Raw genomic sequence first — 22,868 nt, 5'->3', positions numbered from 1 at the left:
GGGAAGGTCAGTGGGTACCGATTGGGAGAGGGGAAGGTCAGTGGGATCCGATGGGGAGAGGGCAAGGTCAGTGGGAACCGATGCGGAGAGGGGAAGGTCAGTGGGATCCGATGGGGAGAGGGGAAGGTCAGTCGGATCCGATGGGGAGAAGAAAAGGTCAGTGGGAACCGATGGGGAGAGGGGAAGGTCAGTGGGATCCGATGGGGAGAGGGCAAGGTCAGTGGGAACCGATGCGGAGAGGGGAAGGTCAGTGGGAACCGATTGGGAGAGAAGAATGTCAGTGGGAATGGATGGGGAGAGGGGAAAGTCAGTGGGATCCAATGGGGAGAGGGGAAGGTCAGTGGGATCCGATGGGGAGAGGGGAAGGTCAGTGGGATCCGATGGGGAGAGGGGAAGGTCAGTGGGATCTGATGTGGAGAGGGGAAGGTCAGCTGGGTTCCATTAGGGGCGAGCGGATGGTCAGTGGGATCCATTTGGGGAGAGGGGAAGGTCAGTGGGATCCATTAGGTGAGAGGGGAAGGTCAGTGGGTTCAATGTGGGGAGAGGGGAAGGTCAGTGGGATCCATTTGGGGAGAGGGGAAGGTCAGTGGGATCCGATGGGGAGTGGGGAAGATCAGGAGGATCCAATGGGGAGAGGGGAAGGTCAGTGGGATCCGATGGGGAGAGGGGAAGGTCAGTGGGATCAGATGGGGAGTGGGGAAGATCAGGAGGATCCAATGGGGAGAGGGGAAGGTCAGTGGGATCCGATGGGGAGAGGGGAAGGTCAGTGGGATCCGATGGGGAGAAGAAAAGGTCAGTGGGAACCGATGGGGAGAGGGGAAGGTCAGTGGGATCCGATGGGGAGAGGGCAAGGTTAGTGGGAACCGATGCGGAGAGGGGAAGTTCAGTGGGAACCGATGGGGAGAGCGGAAGAACAGTGGAATCCAATGGGGAGGGTGGAAGGTCAGTGGGATCCGCTGGGGAGAGGGGAAGGTCAGGGGGATCCGATGGGGAGACGGGAAGGTCAGTGGGATCTGATGGTGAGAGGGGAAGGTCAGTGGGATCCGATGGAGAGAGGGGAAGGACAGTGGGATCCGATGGGGAGAGGGGAAGGTCAGTGGGATCCGATGGGGAGAGAGGAAGTTCAGTGGGAACCGATGGGGAGAGGGGAAGGTCAGTGGGATCCGATGGGGAGAGGGCAAGGTCAGTGGGAACCGATGCGGAGAGGGGAAGTTCAGTGGGTACCGATGGAGAGAGGGGAAGGACAGTGGAATCCGATGGGGAGGGTGGAAGGTCAGTGGGATCCGCTGGGGAGAGGAGAAGGTCAGTGGGATCCATTAGTGGAGAGGGGAAGGTCAGTGGGATCCATTTGGGGAGAGGTGAAGGTCAGTGGGATCCGATGGAGAGAGGGGAAGTTCAGTGGGATCCGATGGGGAGAGGGGAAGGTCAGTGGAATCCAATGGGGAGAAGAGAAGGTCAGGGGGATCCGATGGGGAGAGGGGAAGGTCAGTTGGGTTCCATTAGGGGAGATCGGATGGTCAGTGGGATCCATTTGGGGAGAGGGGAAGGTCAGTGGGATCCATTAGGTGAGAGGGGAAGGTCAGTGGGTTCAATTTGGGGAGAGGGGAAGGTCAGAGGGATCCATTTGGGGAGAGAGGAAGGTCAGTGGGATCCATTTGGGGAGAGGGGAAGGTCAGTCGGATCCATTTGGGGAGAGGGGAAGGTCAGTGGTATCCGATGGGGAGTGGCGAAGATCAGGAGGATCCAATGGGGATAGGGGAAGGTCAGTGGGATCCGATGGGGAGAGGAGAAGGTCAGTGGGATCCGATGGGGAGTGGGGAAGATCAGGAGGATCCAATGGGGAGAGGGGAAGGTCATTGGGATCCGATGGGGAGAAGAGAAGGTCAGGGGGATCCGATGGGGAGAGGGGAAGGTCAGTGGGATCTGATCCGGAGAGGGGAAGGTCAGTGGGATCCGATCGGGAGAGGAGAAGGTCAGTGGGATCCATTAGGGAAGAGGGGAAGGTCAGTGGGATCCATTTGGGGAGAGGTGAAGGTCAGTGGTATCCGATGGGGAGAGGGGAAGGTCAGTGGGATCCGATGGGGAGAGGGGAAGGTCAGTGGAATCCAATGGGGAGAAGAGATGATCAGGGGGATCCGATGGGGAGAGGGGAAGGTCAGTTGGGATCCATTAGGAGTGAGCGGATGGTCAGTGGGATCCATTTGGGGAGACGGGAAGGTCAGTGGCATCCATTAGGTGAGAGGGGAAGGTCAGTGGGTTCAATTTGGGTAGAGGGGAAGGTCAGTGGGATCCATTTGGGGAGAGGGGAAGGTCAGTGGGATCCATTTGGGGAGAGGGGAAGTTCAGTGGGATCCATTAGGGGAGAGGGGAAGGTCAGTAGGATCCAATGGGGACAGGGGAAGGTCAGTGGGATCCGATGGCGAGAGGGGAAGATCAGTGGGATCCGATGCAGTGAGGGGAAGGTCAGTGGGAACCGATTGGGAGAGGAGAATGTCAGTGGGATTGGATGGGGAGAGGGGAAGGTCAGTGGGATCCGATGGGGAGAGGGGAAGGTCAGTGGGATCCGATGGGGAGAAGAAAAGGTCAGTGGGAACCGATGGGGAGAGGGGAAGGTCAGTGGGATCCGATGGGGAGAGGGCAAGATCAGTGGGAACCGATGCGGAGAGGGGAAGGTCAGTGGGAACCGATTGGGAGAGGAGAATGTCAGTGGGAATGGATGGGGAGAGGGGAAGGTCAGTGGGATCCAATGGGGAGAGGGGAAGGTCAGTGGGATCCGATGGGGAGAGGGGAAGGTCAGTGGGATCCGATGGGGAGAGGGGAAGGACAGTGGGATCTGATCCGGAGAGGGGAAGGTCAGTGGGATCCGATGGGGAGAGGAGAAGGTCACTGGGATCCATTAGGGGAGAGGGGAAGGTCAGTGGGATCCATTTGGGGAGAGGTGAAGGTCAGTGGGATCCGATGGAGAGAGGGGAAGGTCAGTGGGATCCGATGGGGAGAGGGGAAGGTCAGTGGAATCCAATGGGGAGAAGAGAAGGTCAGGGGGATCCGATGGGGAGAGGGGAAGGTCAGCTGGGATCCATTAGGGGAGAGCGGATGGTCAGTGGGATCCATTTGGGGAGAGGGGAAGGTCAGTGGGATCCATTAGGTGAGAGGGGAAGGTCAGTGGGTTCAATTTGGGGAGAGGGGAAGGTCAGTGGGATCCATTTGGGGAGAGTGGAAGGTCAGTGGGATCCGATGGGGAGTGGGGAAGATCAGGAGGATCCAATGGGGAGAGGGGAAGGTCAGTGGGATCCGATGGGGAGAGGGGAAGGTCAGTGGGATCAGATGGGGAGTGGGGAAGATCAGGAGGATCCAATGGGGAGAGGGGAAGGTCAGTGGGATCCGATGGGGAGAGGGGAAGGTCAGTGGGATCCGATGGGGAGAAGAAAAGGTCAGTGGGAACCGATGGGAAGAGGGGAAGGTCAGTGGGATCCGATGGGGAGAGGGCAAGGTCAGTGGGAACCGATGCGGAGAGGGTAAGTTCAGTGGGAACCGATGGGGAGAGGGGAAGGACAGTGAAATCCGATGGGGAGGGTGGAAGATCAGTGGGATCCGCTGGGGAGAGGGGAAGGTCAGGGGGATCCGATGGGGAGAGGAGAAGGTCAGTGGGATCCATTAGGGGAGAGGTGAAGGTCAGTGGCATCCGATGGGGAGACGGGAAGGTCAGTGGGATCTGATGGTGAGAGGGGAAGGTCAGTGGGATCCGATGGAGAGAGGGGAAGGACAGTGGGATCCGATGGGGAGAGGGGAAGGTCAGTGGGATCCGATGGGGAGAGAGGAAGTTCAGTGGGAACCGATGGGGAGAGGGGAAGCTCATTGGGATCCGATGGGGAGAGGGCAAGGTCAGTGGGAACCGATGCGGAGAGGGGAAGTTCAGTGGGAACCGATGGGGAGAGGGGAAGGACAGTGGAATCCGATGGGGAGGGTGGAAGGTCAGAGGGATCCGCTGGGGAGAGGGGAAGGTCAGTGGGATCCATTAGGGGAGAGGTGAAGGTCAGTGGCATCCGATGGGGAGACGGGAAGGTCAGTGGGATCCGATGGGGAGAGAGGAAGTTCAGTGGGAACCGATGGGGAGAGGGGAAGCTCAGTGGGATCCGATGGGGAGAGGGCAAGGTCAGTGGGAACCGATGCGGAGAGGGGAAGTTCAGTGGGAACCGATGGGGAGAGGGGAAGGACAGTGGAATCCGATGGGGAGGGTGGAAGGTCAGAGGGATCCGCTGGGGAGAGGGGAAGGTCAGGGGGATCCGATGGGGAGAGGAGAAGGTCAGTGGGATCCATTAGGGGAGAGGTGAAGGTCAGTGGCATCCGATGGGGAGACGGGAAGGTCAGTGGGATCTGATGGTGAGAGGGGAAGGTTAGTGGGATCCGATGGAGAGAGGGGAAGGACAGTGGGATCCGATGGGGAGAGGGGAAGGTCAGTGGGATCCGATGGGGAGAGAGGAAGTTCAGTGGGAACCGATGGCGAGAGTGGAAGGTCAGTAGGATCCAACAGGGAGAGGGGAAGGTCAGTGGGATCCGATGGGAAGAGGGGAAGGTCAGTGGGATCCGATGGGGAGAGGGGAAGGTCAAGGGGATCCAATGGGAAGAGGGGAAGGTCAGTGGGATCCGATGGGGAGAGGGGAAGGTCAGTGGGATCAGATGGGGAGTGGGGAAGATCAGGAGGATCCAATGGGGAGAGGGGAATGTCAGTGGGATCCGATGGGGTGAGGGGAATGTCAGTGGGATCCGATGGGGAGTGGGTAAGATCAGAAGGATCCAATGGGGAGATGGGAAGGTCAGTGGGATCCGATGGGGAGAGGGGAAGGTCAGTGGGATCAGATGGCGAGTGGGGAAGATCAGGAGGATCCAATGGGGAGAGGGGAAGGACAGTGGGATCCGCTGGGGAGAGGGGAACGTCAGTGGGATCCGATGGGGAGAAGAAAAGGTCAGTGGGAACCGATGGGGAGAGGGGAAGGTCAGTGGGATCCGATGGGGAGAGGGCAAGGTCAGTGGGAACCGATGCGGAGAGGGGAAGTTCAGTGGGAACCGATGGGGAGAGGGGAAGTTCAGTGGAATCCGATGGGGAGGGTGGAAGGTCAGGGGGATCCGATGGGGAGTGGGTAAGATCAGGAGGATCCAATGGGGAGAGGGGAAGGTCAGTGGGATCCGATGGGGAGAGGGGAAGGTCAGTGGGATCAGATGGGGAGTGGGGAAGATCAGGAGGATCCAATGGGGAGAGGGGAAGCTCAGTGGGATCCGATGGGGTGTGGGGAACGTCAGTGGGATCCGATGGGGAGAAGAAAAGGTCAGTGGGAACCGATGGGGAGAGGGGAAGGTCAGTGGGATCCGATGGGGAGAGGGCAAGGTCAGTGGGAACCGATGCGGAGAGGGGAAGTTCAGTGGGAACCGATGGGGAGAGGGGAAGGACAGTGGAATCCGATGGGGAGGGTGGAAGGTCAGTGGGATCCGCTGGGGAGAGGGGAAGGTCAGGGGGATCTGATGGGGAGAGTAGAAGGTCAGTGGGATCCATTAGGGGAGAGGTGACGGTCAGTGGCATCCGATGTGGAGATGGGAAGGTCAGTGGGATCTGATGGTGAGAGGGGAAGGTCAGTGGGATCCGATGGAGAGAGGGGAAGGACAGTGGGATCCGATGGGGAGAGGGGAAGGTCAGTGGGATCCGATGGGGAGAGGGGAAGTTCAGTGGGAACCGATGGCGAGAGTGGAAGGTCAGTAGGATCCAACAGGGAGAGGGGAAGGTCAGTGGTATCCGATGGGAAGAGGGGAAGGTCAGTGGGATCCGATGGGGAGAGTGGAAGGTCAAGGGGATCCGATGGGGGAGGAGATGGTCAGTGGGATCCATTAGGGGAGAGGGGAAGGTCAGTGGGATCCGATCCGGAGAGGGGATGGTCCGTGGGATCCGATGGGGAGAGTAGAAGGTCAGTGGGAACCGATGGGGAGAGGGGAAGGACAGTGGAATCCGATGGGGAGGGTGGAAGGTCAGTGGGATCCGCTGGGGAGAGGGGAAGATCAGGAGGATCCAATGGGGAGAGGGGAAGGTCAGTGGGATCCGATGGGGAGAGGGGAAGGTCAGTGGGATCCGATGGGGAGAAGAAAAGGTCAGTGGGAACCGATGGGGAGAGGGGAAGGTCAGTGGGATCCGATGGGGAGAGGGCAAGGTCAGTGGGAACCGATGCGGAGAGGGGAAGTTCAGTGGGAACCGATGGGGAGAGGGGAAGGACAGTGAAATCCGATGGGGATGGTGGAAGATCAGTGGGATCCGCTGGGGAGAGGGGAAGGTCAGGGGGATCCGATGGGGAGAGGGGAAGGTCAGTGGGATCCGATGGGGAGAGGGCAAGGTCAGTGGGAACCGATGCGGAGAGGGGAAGTTCAGTGGGAACCGATGGGGAGAGGGGAAGGACAGTGAAATCCGATGGGGAGGGTGGAAGATCAGTGGGATCCGATGGGGTGAGGAGAAGGTCAGTGGGATCCATTAGGGGAGAGGTGAAGGTCAGTGGCATCCGATGGGGAGACGGGAAGGTCAGTGGGATCTGATGGTGAGAGGGGAAGGTCAGTGGGATCCGATGGAGAGAGGGGAAGGACAGTGGGATCCGATGGGGAGAGGGGAAGGTCAGTGGGATCCGATGGGGAGAGAGGAAGTTCAGTGGGAACCGATGGGGAGAGGGGAAGGTCAGTGGGATCCGATGGGGAGAGGGCAAGGTCAGTGGGAACCGATGCGGAGAGGGGAAGTTCAGTGGGAACCGATGGGGAGAGGGGAAGGACAGTGGAATCCGATGGGGAGGGTGGAAGGTCAGTGGGATCCGCTGGGGAGAGGGGAAGGTCAGGGGGATGCGATGGGGAGAGGAGAAGTTCAGTGGGATCCATTAGGGGAGAGGTGAAGGTCAGTGGCATCAGATGGGGAGACGGGAAGGTCAGTGGGATCTGATGGTGAGAGGGGAAGGTCAGTGGGATCCGATGGAGAGAGGGGAAGGACAGTGGGATCCGATGGGGAGAGGGGAAGGTCAGTGGGATCCGATGGGGAGAGAGGAAGTTCAGTGGGAACCGATGGCGAGAGTGGAAGGTCAGTAGGATCCAACAGGGAGAGGGGAAGGTCAGTGGGATCCGATGGGAAGAGGGGAAGGTCAGTGGGATCCGATGGGGAGAGGGGAAGGTCAAGGGGATCCAATGGGGAGAGGGGAAGGTCAGTGGGATCCGATGGGGAGAGGGGAAGGTCAGTGGGATCAGATGGGGAGTGGGGAAGATCAGGAGGATCCAATGGGGAGAGGGGAAGGTCAGTGGGATCCGATGGGGAGAGGGGAATGTCAGTGGGATCCGATGGGGAGTGGGTAAGATCAGGAGGATCCAATGGGGAGATGGGAAGGTCAGTGGGATCCGATGGGGAGAGGGGAAGGTCAGTGGGATCAGATGGGGAGTGGGGAAGATCAGAAGGATCCAATGGGGAGAGGGGAAGGTCAGTGGGATCCGATGGGGAGAGGGGAACGTCAGTGGGATCCGATGGGGAGAAGAAAAGGTCAGTGGGAACCGATGGGGAGAGGGGAAGGTCAGTGGGATCCGATGGGGAGAGGGCAAGGTCAGTGGGAACCGATGCGGAGAGGGGAAGTTCAGTGGGAACCGATGGGGAGAGGGGAAGGACAGTGGAATCCGATGGGGAGGGTGGAAGGTCAGTGGGATCCGCTGGGGAGAGGGGAAGGTCAGGGGGATACGATGGGGAGAGGAGAAAGTCAGTGGGATCCATTAGGGGAGAGGTGAAGGTCAGTGGCATCCGATGTGGAGACGGGAAGGTCAGTGGGATCTGATGGTGAGAGGGGAAGGTCAGTGGGATCCGATGGAGAGAGGAGAAGGACAGTGGGATCCGATGGGGAGAGGGGAAGGTCAGTGGGATCCGATGGGGAGAGGTGAAGTTCAGTGGGAACCGATGGCGAGAGTGGAAGGTCAGTAGGATCCAACAGGGAGAGGGGAAGGTCAGTGGTATCCGATGGGAAGAGGGGAAGGTCAGTGGGATCCGATGGGTAGAGGGAAAGGTCAAGGGGATCCGATGGGGGAGGAGATGGTCAGTGGGATCCATTAGGGGAGAGGGGAAGGTCAGTGGGATCCGATCCGGAGAGGGGATGGTCCGTGATATCCGATGGGGAGAGTAGAAGGTCAGTGGGATCCATTAGGGAAGAGGGGAAGGTCAGTGGGAACAATTTGGGGAGATGTGAAGGTCAGTGGGATCCGATGGAGAGAGGGGAAGGTCAGTGGGATCCGATGGGGAGAGGGGAAGGTCAGTGGAATCCAATGGGGAGAAGAGAAGGTCAGGGGGATCCGATGGGGAGAGGGGAAGGTCAGTTGGGATCCATTAGGGGAGATCGGATGGTCAGTGGGATCCATTTGGGGAGAGGGGAAGGTCAGTGGGATCTGATGGGGAGTGGGGAAGATCAGGAGGATCCAATGGGGAGAGGGGAAGGTCAGTGGGATCCGATGGGGAGAGGGGAAGGTCAGTGGGATCCGATGGGGAGTGGGTAAGATCAGGAGGATCCAATGGGGAGAGGGGAAGGTCAGTGGGATCCGATGGGAAGAGGGGAAGGTCAGTGGGATCAGATGGGGAGTGGGGAAGATCAGGAGGATCCAATGGGGAGAGGGGAAGTTCAGTGGGATCCGATGGGGAGTGGGGAACGTCGGTGGGATCCGATGGGGAGAAGAAAAGGTCAGTGGGAACCGATGGGGAGAGGGGAAGGTCAGTGGGATCCGATGGGGAGAGGGCAAGGTCAGTGGGAACCGATGCGGAGAGGGGAAGTTCAGTGGGAACCGATGGGGAGAGGGGAAGGACAGTGGAATCCGATGGGGAGGGTGGAAGGTCAGTAGGATCCAACAGGGAGAGGGGAAGGTCAGGGGGATCCGATGGGGAGAGGAGAAGGTCAGTGGGATCCATTAGGGGAGAGGTGACGGTCAGTGGCATCCGATGTGGAGACGGGAAGGTCAGTGGGATCTGATGGTGAGAGGGGAAGGTCAGTGGGATCCGATGGAGAGAGGGGAAGGACAGTGGGATCCGATGGGGAGAGGGGAAGGTCAGTGGGATCCGATGGGGAGAGGGGAAGTTCAGTGGGAACCGATGGCGAGAGTGGAAGGTCAGTAGGATCCAACAGGGAGAGGGGAAGGTCAGTGGTATCCGATGGGAAGAGGGGAAGGTCAGTGGGATCCGATGGGGAGAGGGGAAGGTCAAGGGGATCCGATTGTGGAGGAGATGGTCAGTGGGATCCATTTGGGGAGAGGGGAAGGTCAGTGGGATCTGATGGGGAGTGGGGAAGATCAGGAGGATCCAATGGGGAGAGGGGAAGGTCAGTGGGATCCGCTGGGGAGAGGGGAAGGTCAGTGGGATCCGATGGGGAGTGGGTAAGATCAGGAGGATCCAATGGGGAGAGGGGAAGGTCAGTGGGATCCGATGGGGAGGGTGGAAGGTCAGTGGGATCCGCTGGGGAGAGGGGAAGATCAGGAGGATCCAATGGGGAGAGGGGAAGGTCAGTGGGATCCGATGGGGAGAGGGGAAGGTCAGTGGGATCCGATGGGGAGAAGAAAAGGTCAGTGGGAACCGATGGGGAGAGGGGAAGGTCAGTGGGATCCGATGGGGAGAGGGCAAGGTCAGTGGGAACCGATGCGGAGAGGGGAAGTTCAGTGGGAACCGATGGGGAGAGGGGAAGGACAGTGAAATCCGATGGGGATGGTGGAAGATCAGTGGGATCCGCTGGGGAGAGGGGAAGGTCAGGGGGATCCGATGGGGAGAGGGGAAGGTCAGTGGGATCCGATGGGGAGAGGGCAAGGTCAGTGGGAACCGATGCGGAGAGGGGAAGTTCAGTGGGAACCGATGGGGAGAGGGGAAGGACAGTGAAATCCGATGGGGAGGGTGGAAGATCAGTGGGATCCGATGGGGTGAGGAGAAGGTCAGTGGGATCCATTAGGGGAGAGGTGAAGGTCAGTGGCATCCGATGGGGAGACGGGAAGGTCAGTGGGATCTGATGGTGAGAGGGGAAGGTCAGTGGGATCCGATGGAGAGAGGGGAAGGACAGTGGGATCCGATGGGGAGAGGGGAAGGTCAGTGGGATCCGATGGGGAGAGAGGAAGTTCAGTGGGAACCGATGGGGAGAGGGGAAGGTCAGTGGGATCCGATGGGGAGAGGGCAAGGTCAGTGGGAACCGATGCGGAGAGGGGAAGTTCAGTGGGAACCGATGGGGAGAGGGGAAGGACAGTGGAATCCGATGGGGAGGGTGGAAGGTCAGTGGGATCCGCTGGGGAGAGGGGAAGGTCAGGGGGATGCGATGGGGAGAGGAGAAGGTCAGTGGGATCCATTAGGGGAGAGGTGAAGGTCAGTGGCATCAGATGGGGAGACGGGAAGGTCAGTGGGATCTGATGGTGAGAGGGGAAGGTCAGTGGGATCCGATGGAGAGAGGGGAAGGACAGTGGGATCCGATGGGGAGAGGGGAAGGTCAGTGGGATCCGATGGGGAGAGAGGAAGTTCAGTGGGAACCGATGGCGAGAGTGGAAGGTCAGTAGGATCCAACAGGGAGAGGGGAAGGTCAGTGGGATCCGATGGGAAGAGGGGAAGGTCAGTGGGATCCGATGGGGAGAGGGGAAGGTCAAGGGGATCCAATGGGGAGAGGGGAAGGTCAGTGGGATCCGATGGGGAGAGGGGAAGGTCAGGGGGATACGATGGGGAGAGGAGAAAGTCAGTGGGATCCATTAGGGGAGAGGTGAAGGTCAGTGGCATCCGATGTGGAGACGGGAAGGTCAGTGGGATCTGATGGTGAGAGGGGAAGGTCAGTGGGATCCGATGGAGAGAGGAGAAGGACAGTGGGATCCGATGGGGAGAGGGGAAGGTCAGTGGGATCCGATGGGGAGAGTGGGTCAGTAGGATCCAACAGGGAGAGGGGAAGGTCAGTGGTATCCGATGGGAAGAGGGGAAGGTCAGTGGGATCCGATGGGGAGAGGGGAAGGTCAAGGGGATCCGATTGTGGAGGAGATGGTCAGTGGGATCCATTTGGGGAGAGGGGAAGGTCAGTGGGATCTGATGGGGAGTGGGGAAGATCAGGAGGATCCAATGGGGAGAGGGGAAGGTCAGTGGGATCCGCTGGGGAGAGGGGAAGGTCAGTGGGATCCGATGGGGAGTGGGTAAGATCAGGAGGATCCAATGGGGAGAGGGGAAGGTCAGTGGGATCCGATGGGGAGGGTGGAAGGTCAGTGGGATCCGCTGGGGAGAGGGGAAGATCAGGAGGATCCAATGGGGAGAGGGGAAGGTCAGTGGGATCCGATGGGGAGAGGGGAAGGTCAGTGGGATCCGATGGGGAGAAGAAAAGGTCAGTGGGAACCGATGGGGAGAGGGGAAGGTCAGTGGGATCCGATGGGGAGAGGGCAAGGTCAGTGGGAACCGATGCGGAGAGGGGAAGTTCAGTGGGAACCGATGGGGAGAGGGGAAGGACAGTGAAATCCGATGGGGATGGTGGAAGATCAGTGGGATCCGCTGGGGAGAGGGGAAGGTCAGGGGGATCCGATGGGGAGAGGGGAAGGTCAGTGGGATCCGATGGGGAGAGGGCAAGGTCAGTGGGAACCGATGCGGAGAGGGGAAGTTCAGTGGGAACCGATGGGGAGAGGGGAAGGACAGTGAAATCCGATGGGGAGGGTGGAAGATCAGTGGGATCCGATGGGGTGAGGAGAAGGTCAGTGGGATCCATTAGGGGAGAGGTGAAGGTCAGTGGCATCCGATGGGGAGACGGGAAGGTCAGTGGGATCTGATGGTGAGAGGGGAAGGTCAGTGGGATCCGATGGAGAGAGGGGAAGGACAGTGGGATCCGATGGGGAGAGGGGAAGGTCAGTGGGATCCGATGGGGAGAGAGGAAGTTCAGTGGGAACCGATGGGGAGAGGGGAAGGTCAGTGGGATCCGATGGGGAGAGGGCAAGGTCAGTGGGAACCGATGCGGAGAGGGGAAGTTCAGTGGGAACCGATGGGGAGAGGGGAAGGACAGTGGAATCCGATGGGGAGGGTGGAAGGTCAGTGGGATCCGCTGGGGAGAGGGGAAGGTCAGGGGGATGCGATGGGGAGAGGAGAAGGTCAGTGGGATCCATTAGGGGAGAGGTGAAGGTCAGTGGCATCAGATGGGGAGACGGGAAGGTCAGTGGGATCTGATGGTGAGAGGGGAAGGTCAGTGGGATCCGATGGAGAGAGGGGAAGGACAGTGGGATCCGATGGGGAGAGGGGAAGGTCAGTGGGATCCGATGGGGAGAGAGGAAGTTCAGTGGGAACCGATGGCGAGAGTGGAAGGTCAGTAGGATCCAACAGGGAGAGGGGAAGGTCAGTGGGATCCGATGGGAAGAGGGGAAGGTCAGTGGGATCCGATGGGGAGAGGGGAAGGTCAAGGGGATCCAATGGGGAGAGGGGAAGGTCAGTGGGATCCGATGGGGAGAGGGGAAGGTCAGTGGGATCAGATGGGGAGTGGGGAAGATCAGGAGGATCCAATGGGGAGAGGGGAAGGTCAGTGGGATCCGATGGGGAGAGGGGAATGTCAGTGGGATCCGATGGGGAGTGGGTAAGATCAGGAGGATCCAATGGGGAGATGGGAAGGTCAGTGGGATCCGATGGGGAGAGGGGAAGGTCAGTGGGATCAGATGGGGAGTGGGGAAGATCAGAAGGATCCAATGGGGAGAGGGGAAGGTCAGTGGGATCCGATGGGGAGAGGGGAACGTCAGTGGGATCCGATGGGGAGAAGAAAAGGTCAGTGGGAACCGATGGGGAGAGGGGAAGGTCAGTGGGATCCGATGGGGAGAGGGCAAGGTCAGTGGGAACCGATGCGGAGAGGGGAAGTTCAGTGGGAACCGATGGGGAGAGGGGAAGGACAGTGGAATCCGATGGGGAGGGTGGAAGGTCAGTGGGATCCGCTGGGGAGAGGGGAAGGTCAGGGGGATACGATGGGGAGAGGAGAAAGTCAGTGGGATCCATTAGGGGAGAGGTGAAGGTCAGTGGCATCCGATGTGGAGACGGGAAGGTCAGTGGGATCTGATGGTGAGAGGGGAAGGTCAGTGGGATCCGATGGAGAGAGGGGAAGGACAGTGGGATCCGATGGGGAGAGGGGAAGGTCAGTGGGATCCGATGGGGAGAGGTGAAGTTCAGTGGGAACCGATGGCGAGAGTGGAAGGTCAGTAGGATCCAACAGGGAGAGGGGAAGGTCAGTGGTATCCGATGGGAAGAGGGGAAGGTCAGTGGGATCCGATGGGTAGAGGGAAAGGTCAAGGGGATCCGATGGGGGAGGAGATGGTCAGTGGGATCCATTAGGGGAGAGGGGAAGGTCAGTGGGATCCGATCCGGAGAGGGGATGGTCCGTGATATCCGATGGGGAGAGTAGAAGGTCAGTGGGATCCATTAGGGAAGAGGGGAAGGTCAGTGGGAACAATTTGGGGAGATGTGAAGGTCAGTGGGATCCGATGGAGAGAGGGGAAGGTCAGTGGGATCCGATGGGGAGAGGGGAAGGTCAGTGGAATCCAATGGGGAGAAGAGAAGGTCAGGGGGATCCGATGGGGAGAGGGGAAGGTCAGTTGGGATCCATTAGGGGAGATCGGATGGTCAGTGGGATCCATTTGGGGAGAGGGGAAGGTCAGTGGGATCTGATGGGGAGTGGGGAAGATCAGGAGGATCCAATGGGGAGAGGGGAAGGTCAGTGGGATCCGATGGGGAGAGGGGAAGGTCAGTGGGATCCGATGGGGAGTGGGTAAGATCAGGAGGATCCAATGGGGAGAGGGGAAGGTCAGTGGGATCCGATGGGAAGAGGGGAAGGTCAGTGGGATCAGATGGGGAGTGGGGAAGATCAGGAGGATCCAATGGGGAGAGGGGAAGTTCAGTGGGATCCGATGGGGAGTGGGGAACGTCGGTGGGATCCGATGGGGAGAAGAAAAGGTCAGTGGGAACCGATGGGGAGAGGGGAAGGTCAGTGGAATCCGATGGGGAGAGGGCAAGGTCAGTGGGAACCGATGCGGAGAGGGGAAGTTCAGTGGGAACCGATGGGGAGAGGGGAAGGACAGTGGAATCCGATGGGGAGGGTGGAAGGTCAGTGGGATCCGCTGGGGAGAGGGGAAGGTCAGGGGGATCCGATGGGGAGAGGAGAAGGTCAGTGGGATCCATTAGGGGAGAGGTGACGGTCAGTGGCATCCGATGTGGAGACGGGAAGGTCAGTGGGATCTGATGGTGAGAGGGGAAGGTCAGTGGGATCCGATGGAGAGAGGGGAAGGACAGTGGGATCCGATGGGGAGAGGGGAAGGTCAGTGGGATCCAATGGGGAGAGGGGAAGTTCAGTGGGAACCGATGGCGAGAGTGGAAGGTCAGTAGGATCCAACAGGGAGAGGGGAAGGTCAGTGGTATCCGATGGGAAGAGGGGAAGGTCAGTGGGATCCGATGGGGAGAGGGGAAGGTCAAGGGGATCCGATTGTGGAGGAGATGGTCAGTGGGATCCATTTGGGGAGAGGGGAAGGTCAGTGGGATCTGATGGGGAGTGGGGAAGATCAGGAGGATCCAATGGGGAGAGGGGAAGGTCAGTGGGATCCGCTGGGGAGAGGGGAAGGTCAGTGGGATCCGATGGGGAGTGGGTAAGATCAGGAGGATCCAATGGGGAGAGGGGAAGGTCAGTGGGATCCGATGGGAAGAGGGGAAGGTCAGTGGAATCAGATGGGGAGTGGGGAAGATCAGGAGGATCCAATGGGGAGAGGGGAAGTTCAGTGGGATCCGATGGGAAGTGGGGAACGTCGGTGGGATCCGATGGGGAGAAGAAAAGGTCAGTGGGAACCGATGAGGAGAGGGGAAGGTCAGTGGGATCCGATGGGGAGAGGGCAAGGTCAGTGGGAACCGATGCGGAGAGGGGAAGTTCAGTGGGAACCGATGGGGAGAGGGGAAGGACAGTGGAATCCGATGGGGAGGGTGGAAGGTCAGTGGGATCCGCTGGGGAGAGGGGAAGGTCAGGGGGATCCGATGGGGAGAGGAGAAGGTCAGTGGGATCCATTAGTGGAGAGGTGACGGTCAGTGGCATCCGATGTGGAGACGGGAAGGTCAGTGGGATCTGATGGTGAGAGGGGAAGGTCAGTGGGATCCGATGGAGAGAGGGGAAGGACAGTGGGATCCGATGGGGAGAGGGGAAGGTCAGTGGGATCCGATGGGGAGAGGGGAAGTTCAGTGGTATCCGATGGGAAGAGGGGAAGGTCAGTGGGATCCGATGGGGAGAGGGGAAGGTCAAGGGGATCCGATGGGGGAGGAGATGGTCAGTGGGATCCATTAGGGGAGAGGGGAAGGTCAGTGGGATCCGATCCGGAGAGGGGATGGTCCGTGGGATCCGATGGGGAGAGTAGAAGGTCAGTGGGATCCATTAGGGAAGAGGGGAAGGTCAGTGGGTTCCATTTGGGGAGATGTGAAGGTCAGTGGGATCCGATGGAGAGAGGGGAAGGTCAGTGGGATCCGATGGGGAGAGGGGAAGGTCAGTGGAATCCAATGGGGAGAAGAGAAGGTCAGGGGGATCCGTTGGGGAGAGAGGAAGGTCAGTTGGGATCCATTAGGGGAGAGCGGATGGTCAGTGGGATCCATTTGGGGAGAGGGGAAGGTCAGTGGGATCCATTAGGTGAGAGGGGAAGGTCAGTGGGTTCAATTTGGGGAGAGGAGAAGGTCAGTGGGATCCATTTGGGGAGAGGGGAAGGTCAGTGGGATACATTTGGGGAGAGTGGAAGGTCAGTGGGATCCGATGGGGAGTGGGGAAGATCAGGAGGTTCCAATGGGGAGAGGGGAAGGTCAGTGGGATCCGATGGGGAGAGGGGAAGGTCAGTGGGATCAGATGGGGAGTGGGGAAGATCAGGAGGATCCAATGGGGAGAGGGGAAGGTCAGTGGGATCCGATGGGGAGAGGGGAAGGTCAGTGGGATCCGATGGGGAGAAGAAAAGGTCAGTGGGAACCGATGGGGAGAGGGGAAGGTCAGTGGGATCCGATGGGGAGAGGGCAAGGTCAGTGGGAACCGATGCGGAGAGGGGAAGTTCAGTGGGAACCGATGGGGAGAGGGGAAGGACAGTGGAATCCGATGGGGAGGGTGGAAGGTCAGTGGGATCCGCTGGGGAGAGGGGAAGGTCAGGGGGATCCGATGGGGAGAGGAGAAGGTCAGTGGGATCCAATAGGGGAGAGGTGAAGGTCAGTGGCATCCGACGGGGAGACGGGAAGGTCAGTGGGATCTGATGGTGAGAGGGGAAGGCCAGTGGGATCCGATGGAGAGAGGGGAAGGACAGTGGGATGCGATGGGGAGAGGGGAAGGTCAGTGGGATCCGATGGGGAGAGGCGAAGTTTAGTGGGAACCGATGGCGAGAGTGGAAGGTCAGTAGGATCCATTAGGGAAGAGGGGAAGGTCAGTGGGAACAATTTGGGGAGATGTGAAGGTCAGTGGGATCCGATGGAGAGAGGGGAAGGTCAGTGGGATCCGATGGGGAGTGGGTAAGATCAGGAGGATCCAATGGGGAGATGGGAAGGTCAGTGGGATCCGATGGGGAGAGGGGAAGGTCAGTGGGATCAGATGGGGAGTGGGGAAGATCAGAAGGATCCAATGGGGAGAGGGGAAGGTCAGTGGGATCCGATGGGGAGAGGGGAACGTCAGTGGGATCCGATGGGGAGAAGAAAAGGTCAGTGGGAACCGATGGGGAGAGGGGAAGGTCAGTGGGATCCGATGGGGAGAGGGCAAGGTCAGTGGGAACCGATGCGGAGAGGGGAAGTTCAGTGGGAACCGATGGGGAGAGGGGAAGGACAGTGGAATCCGATGGGGAGGGTGGAAGGTCAGTGGGATCCGCTGGGGAGAGGGGAAGGTCAGGGGGATACGATGGGGAGAGGAGAAAGTCAGTGGGATCCATTAGGGGAGAGGTGAAGGTCAGTGGCATCCGATGTGGAGACGGGAAGGTCAGTGGGATCCGATGGGGGAGGAGATGGTCAGTGGGATCCATTAGGGGAGAGGGGAAGGTCAGTGGGATCCGATCCGGAGAGGGGATGGTCCGTGATATCCGATGGGGAGAGTAGAAGGTCAGTGGGATCCATTAGGGAAGAGGGGAAGGTCAGTGGGAACAATTTGGGGAGATGTGAAGGTCAGTGGGATCCGATGGAGAGAGGGGAAGGTCAGTGGGATCCGATGGGGAGAGGGGAAGGTCAGTGGAATCCAATGGGGAGAAGAGAAGGTCAGGGGGATCCGATGGGGAGAGGGGAAGGTCAGTTGGGATCCATTAGGGGAGATCGGATGGTCAGTGGGATCCATTTGGGGAGAGGGGAAGGTCAGTGGGATCTGATGGGGAGTGGGGAAGATCAGGAGGATCCAATGGGGAGAGGGGAAGGTCAGTGGGATCCGATGGGGAGAGGGGAAGGTCAGTGGGATCCGATGGGGAGTGGGTAAGATCAGGAGGATCCAATGGGGAGAGGGGAAGGTCAGTGGGATCCGATGGGAAGAGGGGAAGGTCAGTGGGATCAGATGGGGAGTGGGGAAGATCAGGAGGATCCAATGGGGAGAGGGGAAGTTCAGTGGGATCCGATGGGGAGTGGGGAACGTCGGTGGGATCCGATGGGGAGAAGAAAAGGTCAGTGGGAACCGATGGGGAGAGTGGAAGGTCAGTGGGATCCGATGGGGAGAGGGCAAGGTCAGTGGGAACCGATGCGGAGAGGGGAAGTTCAGTGGGAACCGATGGGGAGAGGGGAAGGACAGTGGAATCCGATGGGGAGGGTGGAAGGTCAGTGGGATCCGCTGGGGAGAGGGGAAGGTCAGGGGGATCCGATGGGGAGAGGAGAAGGTCAGTGGGATCCATTAGGGGAGAGGTGACGGTCAGTGGCATCCGATGTGGAGACGGGAAGGTCAGTGGGATCTGATGGTGAGAGGGGAAGGTCAGTGGGATCCGATGGAGAGAGGGGAAGGACAGTGGGATCCGATGGGGAGAGGGGAAGGTCAGTGGGATCCGATGGGGAGAGGGGAAGGTCAGTGGGATCCGATGGGGAGAGGGCAAGGTCAGTGGGAACCGATGCGGAGAGGGGAAGTTCAGTGGGAACCGATGGGGAGAGGGGAAGGACAGTGGAATCCGATGGGGAGGGTGGAAGGTCAGTGGGATCCGCTGGGGAGAGGGGAAGGTCAGGGGGATGCGATGGGGAGAGGAGAAGGTCAGTGGGATCCATTAGGGGAGAGGTGAAGGTCAGTGGCATCAGATGGGGAGACGGTAAGGTCAGTGGGATCTGATGGTGAGAGGGGAAGGTCAGTGGGATCCGATGGAGAGAGGGGAAGGACAGTGGGATCCGATGGGGAGAGGGGAAGGTCAGTGGGATCCGATGGGGAGAGAGGAAGTTCAGTGGAAACCGATGGCGAGAGTGGAAGGTCAGTAGGATCCAACAGGGAGAGGGGAAGGTCAGTGGGATCCGATGGGAAGAGGGGAAGGTCAGTGGGATCCGATGGGGAGAGGGGAAGGTCAAGGGGATCCAATGGGGAGAGGGGAAGGTCAGTGGGATCCGATGGGGAGAGGGGAAGGTCAGGGGGATACGATGGGGAGAGGAGAAAGTCAGTGGGATCCATTAGGGGAGAGGTGAAGGTCAGTGGCATCCGATGTGGAGACGGGAAGGTCAGTGGGATCTGATGGTGAGAGGGGAAGGTCAGTGGGATCCGATGGAGAGAGGAGAAGGACAGTGGGATCCGATGGGGAGAGGGGAAGGTCAGTGGGATCCGATGGGGAGAGTGGAAGGTCAGTAGGATCCAACAGGGAGAGGGGAAGGTCAGTGGTATCCGATGGGAAGAGGGGAAGGTCAGTGGGATCCGATGGGGAGAGGGGAAGGTCAAGGGGATCCGATTGTGGAGGAGATGGTCAGTGGGATCCATTTGGGGAGAGGGGAAGGTCAGTGGGATCTGATGGGGAGTGGGGAAGATCAGGAGGATCCAATGGGGAGAGGGGAAGGTCAGTGGGATCCGCTGGGGAGAGGGGAAGGTCAGTGGGATCCGATGGGGAGTGGGTAAGATCAGGAGGATCCAATGGGGAGAGGGGAAGGTCAGTGGGATCCGATGGGGAGGGTGGAAGGTCAGTGGGATCCGCTGGGGAGAGGGGAAGATCAGGAGGATCCAATGGGGAGAGGGGAAGGTCAGTGGGATCCGATGGGGAGAGGGGAAGGTCAGTGGGATCCGATGGGGAGAAGAAAAGGTCAGTGGGAACCGATGGGGAGAGGGGAAAGTCAGTGGGATCCGATGGGGAGACGGCAAGGTCAGTGGGAACCGATGCGGAGAGGGGAAGTTCAGTGGGAACCGATGGGGAGAGGGGAAGGACAGTGAAATCCGATGGGGATGGTGGAAGATCAGTGGGATCCGCTGGGGAGAGGGGAAGGTCAGGGGGATCCGATGGGGAGAGGGGAAGGTCAGTGGGATCCGATGGGGAGAGGGCAAGGTCAGTGGGAACCGATGCGGAGAGGGGAAGTTCAGTGGGAACCGATGGGGAGAGGGGAAGGACAGTGAAATCCGATGGGGAGGGTGGAAGATCAGTGGGATCCGATGGGGTGAGGAGAAGGTCAGTGGGATCCATTAGGGGAGAGGTGAAGGTCAGTGGCATCCGATGGGGAGACGGGAAGGTCAGTGGGATCTGATGGTGAGAGGGGAAGGTCAGTGGGATCCGATGGAGAGAGGGGAAGGACAGTGGGATCCGATGGGGAGAGGGGAAGGTCAGTGGGAACCGATGGGGAGAGGGGAAGGTCAGTGGGATCCGATGGGGAGAGGGCAAGGTCAGTGGGAACCGATGCGGAGAGGGGAAGTTCAGTGGGAACCGATGGGGAGAGGGGAAGGACAGTGGAATCCGATGGGGAGGGTGGAAGGTCAGTGGGATCCGCTGGGGAGAGGGGAAGGTCAGGGGGATGCGATGGGGAGAGGAGAAGGTCAGTGGGATCCATTAGGGGAGAGGTGAAGGTCAGTGGCATCAGATGGGGAGACGGGAAGGTCAGTGGGATCTGATGGTGAGAGGGGAAGGTCAGTGGGATCCGATGGAGAGAGGGGAAGGACAGTGGGATCCGATGGGGAGAGGGGAAGGTCAGTGGGATCCGATGGGGAGAGAGGAAGTTCAGTGGGAACCGATGGCGAGAGTGGAAGGTCAGTAGGATCCAACAGGGAGAGGGGAAGGTCAGTGGGATCCGATGGGAAGAGGGGAAGGTCAGTGGGATCCGATGGGGAGAGGGGAAGGTCAAGGGGATCCAATGGGGAGAGGGGAAGGTCAGTGGGATCCGATGGGGAGAGGGGAAGGTCAGTGGGATCAGATGGGGAGTGGGGAAGATCAGGAGGATCCAATGGGGAGAGGGGAAGGTCAGTGGGATCCGATGGGGAGAGGGGAATGTCAGTGGGATCCGATGGGGAGTGGGTAAGATCAGGAGGATCCAATGGGGAGATGGGAAGGTCAGTGGGATCCGATGGGGAGAGGGGAAGGTCAGTGGGATCAGATGGGGAGTGGGGAAGATCAGAAGGATCCAATGGGGAGAGGGGAAGGTCAGTGGGATCCGATGGGGAGAGGGGAACGTCAGTGGGATCCGATGGGGAGAAGAAAAGGTCAGTGGGAACCGATGGGGAGAGGGGAAGGTCAGTGGGATCCGATGGGGAGAGGGCAAGGTCAGTGGGAACCGATGCGGAGAGGGGAAGTTCAGTGGGAACCGATGGGGAGAGGGGAAGGACAGTGGAATCCGATGGGGAGGGTGGAACGTCAGTGGGATCCGCTGGGGAGAGGGGAAGGTCAGGGGGATACGATGGGGAGAGGAGAAAGTCAGTGGGATCCATTAGGGGAGAGGTGAAGGTCAGTGGCATCCGATGTGGAGACGGGAAGGTCAGTGGGATCTGATGGTGAGAGGGGAAGGTCAGTGGGATCCGATGGAGAGAGGGGAAGGACAGTGGGATCCGATGGGGAGAGGGGAAGGTCAGTGGGATCCGATGGGGAGAGGTGAAGTTCAGTGGGAACCGATGGCGAGAGTGGAAGGTCAGTAGGATCCAACAGGGAGAGGGGAAGGTCAGTGGTATCCGATGGGAAGAGGGGAAGGTCAGTGGGATCCGATGGCTAGAGGGAAAGGTCAAGGGGATCCGATGGGGGAGGAGATGGTCAGTGGGATCCATTAGGGGAGAGGGGAAGGTCAGTGGGATCCGATCCGGAGAGGGGATGGTCCGTGATATCCGATGGGGAGAGTAGAAGGTCAGTGGGATCCATTAGGGAAGAGGGGAAGGTCAGTGGGAACAATTTGGGGAGATGTGAAGGTCAGTGGGATCCGATGGAGAGAGGGGAAGGTCAGTGGGATCCGATGGGGAGAGGGGAAGGTCAGTGGAATCCAATGGGGAGAAGAGAAGGTCAGGGGGATCCGATGGGGAGAGGGGAAGGTCAGTTGGGATCCATTAGGGGAGATCGGATGGTCAGTGGGATCCATTTGGGGAGAGGGGAAGGTCAGTGGGATCTGATGGGGAGTGGGGAAGATCAGGAGGATCCAATGGGGAGAGGGGAAGGTCAGTGGGATCCGATGGGGAGAGGGGAAGGTCAGTGGGATCCGATGGGGAGTGGGTAAGATCAGGAGGATCCAATGGGGAGAGGGGAAGGTCAGTGGGATCCGATGGGAAGAGGGGAAGGTCAGTGGGATCAGATGGGGAGTGGGGAAGATCAGGAGGATCCAATGGGGAGAGGGGAAGTTCAGTGGGATCCGATGGGGAGTGGGGAACGTCGGTGGGATCCGATGGGGAGAAGAAAAGGTCAGTGGGAACCGATGGGGAGAGGGGAAGGTCAGTGGAATCCGATGGGGAGAGGGCAAGGTCAGTGGGAACCGATGCGGAGAGGGGAAGTTCAGTGGGAACCGATGGGGAGAGGGGAAGGACAGTGGAATCCGATGGGGAGGGTGGAAGGTCAGTGGGATCCGCTGGGGAGAGGGGAAGGTCAGGGGGATCCGATGGGGAGAGGAGAAGGTCAGTGGGATCCATTAGGGGAGAGGTGACGGTCAGTGGCATCCGATGTGGAGACGGGAAGGTCAGTGGGATCTGATGGTGAGAGGGGAAGGTCAGTGGGATCCGATGGAGAGAGGGGAAGGACAGTGGGATCCGATGGGGAGAGGGGAAGGTCAGTGGGATCCGATGGGGAGAGGGGAAGTTCAGTGGGAACCGATGGCGAGAGTGGAAGGTCAGTAGGATCCAACAGGGAGAGGGGAAGGTCAGTGGTATCCGATGGGAAGAGGGGAAGGTCAGTGGGATCCGATGGGGAGAGGGGAAGGTCAAGGGGATCCGATTGTGGAGGAGATGGTCAGTGGGATCCATTTGGGGAGAGGGGAAGGTCAGTGGGATCTGATGGGGAGTGGGGAAGATCAGGAGGATCCAATGGGGAGAGGGGAAGGTCAGTGGGATCCGCTGGGGAGAGGGGAAGGTCAGTGGGATCCGATGGGGAGTGGGTAAGATCAGGAGGATCCAATGGGGAGAGGGGAAGGTCAGTGGGATCCGATGGGAAGAGGGGAAGGTCAGTGGGATCAGATGGGGAGTGGGGAAGATCAGGAGGATCCAATGGGGAGAGAGGAAGTTCAGTGGGATCCGATGGGAAGTGGGGAACGTCGGTGGGATCCGATGGGGAGAAGAAAAGGTCAGTGGGAACCGATGAGGAGAGGGGAAGGTCAGTGGGATCCGATGGGGAGAGGGCAAGGTCAGTGGGAACCGATGCGGAGAGGGGAAGTTCAGTGGGAACCGATGGGGAGAGGGGAAGGACAGTGGAATCCGATGGGGAGGGTGGAAGGTCAGTGGGATCCGCTGGGGAGAGGGGAAGGTCAGGGGGATCCGATGGGGAGAGGAGAAGGTCAG

Source organism: Hemitrygon akajei, chromosome 25, assembly GCF_048418815.1.
Source record: "Hemitrygon akajei chromosome 25, sHemAka1.3, whole genome shotgun sequence".
In the NCBI taxonomy this organism is placed as follows: domain Eukaryota; kingdom Metazoa; phylum Chordata; class Chondrichthyes; order Myliobatiformes; family Dasyatidae; genus Hemitrygon; species Hemitrygon akajei.
This window is presented reverse-complemented; position numbering follows the sequence as displayed.